Below are 7,270 nucleotides of genomic sequence, written 5' to 3'. Positions count from 1 at the left end.
TGTATAAGAAACTCATACTACTCAATAATAACCCAAGCAAAAATGGGCAGAGGACATGAAAAGATGTATCTCCAAGAAGACATACAGATGGCTAACAGACATGAAAAACTGTTCAACATCATTAAAAATTGGGGATATGAAAATCAAAACCACAGTGAGAGACCACCTCACACCAGTTAGAAGGGCTATTATCAAAAAGTCAACAAATAACACGTGTTGGTGAGAATGTGGGGGAAGTTGTAGCCCCTATAGAAAACAGTATGAAATTTCTTTAAAAACTAAAAATAGATTCACCATACCACCCAGTGATTTTCTTTCTGCCTTGTAATATTGTCCACTTCAATAAACCTTCGAAGAACACAGTACCTAGGCTTCTTCTCAGTCCTCCCCTCACACAGCCATTATGCACCAAAACTTAGCTTCATTCTCACAACATGAACGCCACAATCTATGACATGTCTGTGTGGCCAAAATGATTTTGTTTAGTATTCTGTAAGCATTCTCCCATAGTAAGAGTGGAAGATGGTGTTCCTTAGTTCATTGTACAATACTACAGAAAAATATTAAATGATATATATACCTTCACTGGACTATACGTGTTCATATGCTCCCTCTAACACTGATAATTTAACAATTTCTGAAGCCAACTGCTTGGTTTCAAATGCTATGTCTGCCACTAATTATTACATAAACTAATATAAATGTTCTCTGTGATTACTGCTACTTAAGTTGAAAGTTTTAATACAAGCAGAGGACTATGGAAACAGTTAAATAGAGCAAAATTTTAATTCTGGCTCTGATTCTCATAAGTCGTATGATGTGAGAAAGGACACTTGCTATCCCTGATAGTTTCTTTGAATACAATTTGGAGAAATATAAAAACCCAGCAAACTTGTTGTACAGATTGGTGATTATACACATACACATACATACACATTACAGACATCACTAAATAAACGGCAGCTACTTCTGTTCAGTAAGTACTGAAAATAAGAAAGGAAGGAGCTGCAAAAGGGTTTTAAATAATATTTAGTTTTAAAAATGCAATATTCATTTAACAAATATTTTTGTTTGCCTCTTATAGCCCAGGCCCAGAGCTAAGCATTAAAAATGAACACCAGCAGGTATTGCCTTTTACTCTTACTCAGTTCATTCTGTGTGTTGATTGGGAGGAGTGAAACAAAGAAATATGGAAGGTGGTTTTTCATTGGTTATAGAAGCAATCTGGAAAAGAGGTAGGAAGGATAGTGCAGTCCTATTCATATGGATTCTAGATAAATTAATCAGACAAATCATTAGAAATACTGAGTAGCTTAATAAAAATAATAAATGGTGTTTCTGTGGTCAATCATATTATATTAATGAGTTCATTGACATATACATTGGAAAATAAGTCAGAAGAATATTTCAACATGAAGAAAGTAAGTATATCTAACTATAAAAGCATTTCAACAAAAGCAACAAGCTTATGCCTAATTTCCATATTGCAGGATTAGGATCAAGACTAAAGAAGGGAAAATCAGCTGTCAACAAAGAACCCATAGGGGAGACATGGTATCCTAGCAAATCTGACTGTGATTCCTCTTAAACTCAATGCTTTGTTTCTGAATCATATTTTTTCCTAACTCAGAAAAAGCATTAAAACAAGCCATACAACACTGAAATACTTTAGATATGTGTATTAGAACTTTCACAATATTTTACCATTTCCTAAATTTTATATTCAAAATTAATGTAAAAGTTCAGAAAACACTTTAGGAATACACTTGAGTGTGAAAAGAATGCTTTGCAAGTTGCATCTGTGTGTGTGTGTGTGTGTGTGTTTAGAGCAATGAAGCAAGCACACCTTTGACTACTCGGGTGAACATGCCATTAGCCAAGGGTACCTCTGCTTTAGATTTTAACAAACACCTTCCTAATTAATTGACTTCCACATAAATAGAGCCTTAGTAAAGATTTAGTTCACATTTGTTTTTTTTTAATTTTTAATTTCAGTGTCTGAAATATTTTCTAGCCTTTATATTTTAACTAATTTAGAACCACACAATAGGACTCTTTATTGATCTTAGTATTCTTAAATTACATGAGGTCTGTCCAGAAAAAGGCCCGCCATTGCAATAGGATGAGAATGGATTGTGCAACATGTTCAACACAGATGTAGCCTGGCAGCCAAGGAGAGTGGACCGGAATGCGCATGAGTGAACAATGACAACTTCACTGTACTAGTCAGTGGGGGTGGTAGACACTGTTGAGTGAGCATGTGTACTCCGTGGCCATAGCATTCAAAACAACTGAGTGAGTAGAGCAACGAATCTGCATCTAGTTTTGCACTAAGCATGAACATTCCTCCATGGAAACTATTCAGATGATTCAGAAGGCAGCTGCTATGGGCAACTGGTAATTGGATACTTTCTGGACAGACCTCATATATATGAACTGACTTCAAAGAAAAATTATATCTATCATTTCTTGAGTCTTGCAAAGTGAAGTGTAGAACGCTAAAACACTTCTTCTTTTACTATATTCTCATTTTGAGAATTCATGAACAAAAGGGGTGGGAGACAAGAAGAATTAAGGAAAGATGGAATCTAGGTATTTAATCAATAAACTGTAAGACTAAAAGAAATCTGTGTGAAATGAAAAGATAAAATTTTGAGTTAAATCAATTTACCAGGTAGACCTTATCTCTTAAGCTAAAATACTTGAAAATAAAAAGGAATGCCCTGAATACTATAGGGAAAAATGCCATGTCCTCAATAGGATATATAAATAGTGGGAAAATCTTAAAGGGAATGGACAGATAATGAAAAGGCATTGGGAGCCTTCAGTAGCAATTCCAAGGATTTAACTTGAGGGTATAGAAAAAACATAAGTACGAATAGAGGATTCATGGGCACAGATAGTGGTGGGGGATTGACTGTGGGAGTGGGGGCGTGGGGTAGGGGTGAGCAATGTGGAAAAAGGTGGTACAACTGTTAACTAAACAAGAATTTAAAATAAGAAGTATAAAACCCTGAAAAAAAAAAAACAACATAAGAAGAGAAAATAGAAAACTGGAAGAAAGTTAAAGCGAAATTAGAATAAGAAAACTGGACAGTTATAAAATCAACAAAATCAAGATTTTGCTCTTTAAAATGCATTGAACTGATAAGCGGCTGACAACTGTAAGAGAGAGAAAACAAATTTATGGAGTTTGGAATGAAAGTAATTATAAGTGAATGGAAGCAATTAAAAATATGAGGATGATATGAACAATACTATACTAGTAAATTTATAGAAATATGCAGCTGAAAAGCTTTAATCTTGGAAGAATTCTAATCCTTAAACCAACAAAATTAAAATATAGTGAAACATTATTACTACAAGAACACCATGCTCAAGATTTTTAAGAAAATAAGAGTACATAATTATCTGCAAACAGGGCCCCCAGGTTTGTATATCATTATTACTTCAGGTAATTTTTTTATAAACCATTTCCTTAAAATATTTTATAAACAATATAGCCAACTTTTTAAGTCAGGAATAAAACATTAAAAATATTGTCTAGAAGATCCTGGAAATTAGCACATAGATTAATGAGAGATCACATTTACTCATATAACCAAAGCAGAATATTAATAGTTAAACATGAGATTTTGTGGAGATTTTATATATATATATATATATATGTATATATATGTATAAATATATGTATAAAAATACATGTGTAAATATATATTTATATATAAATATATAAAATATAAATATATACATAGACGCACACACATACATCTTAATAAATTTTGCTAATATAAGTCCTGGCTAGTGTGGCTCAGTGGGTTGAGCGCTGGCCTGTAAAACAAAGGGTTGTGGGTTTGATTCCCAGTCAGGGCACATGCCTGGGTTGCAGGCCAAGTTCCCCAGTGGAGGCACCCGAGAGGCAACCAAACATTGATGTTTCTCTCTCTCTCTCCCTCCCTTCTCCTCTCTCTAAAAATAAAAAAGTACAATCTTTAACAAATAAAATATTTATGTAATATTTAGTATTTGTACAAGATGTTAAACTCTATTTATATTTATTAATAATTATCTTTCTACATAGCCAGAAACATATTTTACAAAAGGATAAAATGAATAACCAGGATTTGAATAAAAACTCTCAGTGACAAAATCAAGTAGATCTTCTAAAGTGTTTCATGTTTCCCTAAATCATGCATTTAGGATTTTTTGTTTAAAACATAAAACTTTCATTAAATTACAAGAGAGATAATCATTTAAGAAAGCTCCTATCCTCTTGTCTATTTGAATCATCATTCACTAGAAAAAATCACTATTAGGAAATGTGCCTGATTCATTTTCTTCACATGCTAACTATACATGGCATGACATATCCCAGTAATTACTGTCAAGAGAATTACTATTAAAAGAATCATTTTCTTTGCACTTAAAGTGTTTTCACTTAAAACAAAAAGAATAAAAGTAGCCATTATGAGCCAATTTGGATTGACCTGCCCCTGGGCATCCCCACAGCTCCCTTTTCCACTTCTTCCCAGTCTTGCTCGTCAAGCACCACTTCCTCATAAAAGATTTTCTTTATCACCTGTGTTAGATTGTAGTTCTGTTCACAACTACTCACTCTCCCATGTGGATATACACTCTTGCTGAGTTCACTCTAGGTTTAGCCATATGACTTGCTTCATCCAATAATATGTGAAGATGAGAGAGACACGCATTCTCTCAGGCAGAGCTTTAAATGCCTTTACATTGCTGTTGCTCACTTCTCATTTCCTTCCACCTGGATGCTTGTAGTGGTCTGCATAAAAGATGCTCTGGCAACCTGGGCCCCAAATGATAGACCACAAGGAAAACCTATGATTGACAAGTAGTGTGAGCCAGTATTAAAATGTTATTGTATTAACAGTAAAACTTTGAGATTTGGAGTTTGATCAGCATCACAGTATAACCCAGCCTGTTCTCAGAGATATAATACCTCATTAAGCCACAGACACACCTCTTCCAGACTGTACCTTTACTTCATAGAATTTTTCGTCCTTAATCATATACATCTATATTTGTGTACTGTCTGTTTTTATCTATAAGAATATAAATCCATGAAGGCAGAGACTTTATTTTTCACTGCTGAATGTTCAATGTCCACTTTAGGGACTGTGGTAATTATTAGCCAGATGGAAGTACATGGACTGAGTAAGTACATTTCAAGCTAAGGTAAATCTTCCAATAATGAGAGAGCAGAGGTATGGCTGCTGAATTGTGTCACTTCTATCCAGCTAAAGAGAAAAAATAAAACATACTGGAGTACTGTGTTATTGTAATTATCCATGAAGTCTGAATATAATCAGGAGAGAGGAACCATACCACAATTTGAACAGGGTACGTTTAATATGCAGAAGTATTGAATTTAATGGAGTGGAGTGATAGGGAAGTGACTAGTAAGAATTAAAGAAAATTGAAGAATATATGAATAGCAAATGTAAGGAGCAGCCATAAATGCCAAAAAAAAAAAGAAAAAGAAAAAGAAAAAAAGAAAGAAAAAGAAAAAGCACTAAGGAACCAAGGAAGAGACACAACTCCTTCTCCCCGGCTTGCTGGAAACGCGTCCTCTGAGGTGCAGAGGAAGCTGTTGACTTGGCAGTGCCTTACTGAGGAACTGTGCTAGAAAACTGCCTAGGAACTGGGCCATGGGAAAGGCTGGCTGCTATTAACTGCAAGACTGGGTAATGAAGAATGACCTATGCTAGCATATCAGAACAAGAAAATAAAACCCCTTTCTTCTTAACATGTTGGCCCAACATCCTCTATTGGAAAAGCTTAAAATGATGCCAACTTGCATGAGGAAATAAGATAAAGGTCCCAGATACATTTTCACAAATCAGGGAATGCAAATGAATTTCAAGTAGAGAGGAAATTAATTGATAAAGGACAAGCCAAGTAAGAGGCTTTGGTGGTTGTTCCAAGAACATGGAAAAGGGGGTATAATACATTTGAAAAATGTAGAGCCATTAACAAAGTTGATTTGACAAGATTTAATAAGAGATTGGATATAGAATTGAACAAAAAGGAGGAGCTAAACCCTCAGATTCCACTGTAGATGACTAATTCCCTGAGATGTGGAATTCAAGAAGAAATGATCCTTGGAAGAGTGGTGGGGAAGTTAGTAAGTAAAGCTATAGACACATTAAATTAAAGATATGCATTAAGTAGGTAGGTAAAGGTGTCCTTTGCATAAAAAATATAAAATTCTACAGTGCAGGACAGAGATACAAAATAGGATATAGACTTTACACTTTATATAAAATAATTGCCAAATTCTTCATATAGATATGAGCAGAAAGTTGCTAAAGTAATATAATAGGAATTGAATTACTTCAACCAAGAGTGAAAAAAGAAGGCTGCCAAAGACAGATATTCTAGTGAATATTAGTATTTAATGGTTCCCATTTGTTCTTTTGGCTTCTTGTCAGATTATTTAGTACGAAGTATTCACTTCCAAGGTCAGGGCTATACATGAGCACAGGGAGGGCTTATTATCAACTGGGACTTTTCATATACCATCTTTTGCTAAATAATGGGAAGCAATAATGTGTGTGACTCTTGCACCTAAAATCCAATAGTTATCCACATTGGAGACAATCAATTTTTCAAATAATTTCTCATACAATGACTAAATGATGTGAGCTATCAGGAAACAGCATCATCCTAATAAATCCAGAGTGACAACTGCATGATGATTTATAGCCTTGGGCAAAATTAACTAGTTCTCCCAGGGTGAGGTTTCTGGGAGAACTATTTTCAAATGAGTGAAAAAAATCCCCTGGGGAAGTCAGAGGGCTGTTGTTCTCTGGGGAAGAAAGCCCTTCAGCCACCCCTTGATGATTTGGGCTCTTTTCATATTAAGATCGCTGTAGTCACAGTAATTATAAAAGTAAAAATAGTACAGTTAAAAAATAGGAGAGGAAAAGGATAAAAGACAAATTAAAATTAGAATATAAAAATATATATATTAGCCCTGGGTGGCTCATTTGGTAGAGCATCGTCCTGTACACCGAAAAAGTTGCTGTTCTATTCCCAATCAGGGCACATGCCTAGGTTGTGGGTTTGATCCCCTTTTTGGGGAATGTGTGGGAAGCCAGTGATGGATGTTTCTCTTTCAAATCCATGTTCCTCTCTTTCTTTCCCTCTCCCTTCCTCTCTCTCTAAAATTCAAGAAACATATCCTTGGGTGAGGATTAAAAAATATATTAGACAATATTAAAACTAATTGTTCATAGTA

This window comes from Desmodus rotundus, chromosome 3 (genome assembly GCF_022682495.2).
Source record: "Desmodus rotundus isolate HL8 chromosome 3, HLdesRot8A.1, whole genome shotgun sequence".
Classification (NCBI taxonomy): domain Eukaryota; kingdom Metazoa; phylum Chordata; class Mammalia; order Chiroptera; family Phyllostomidae; genus Desmodus; species Desmodus rotundus.
The sequence above is the reverse complement of the archived record's forward strand: the minus strand, read 5'-3'. Positions refer to the sequence as shown.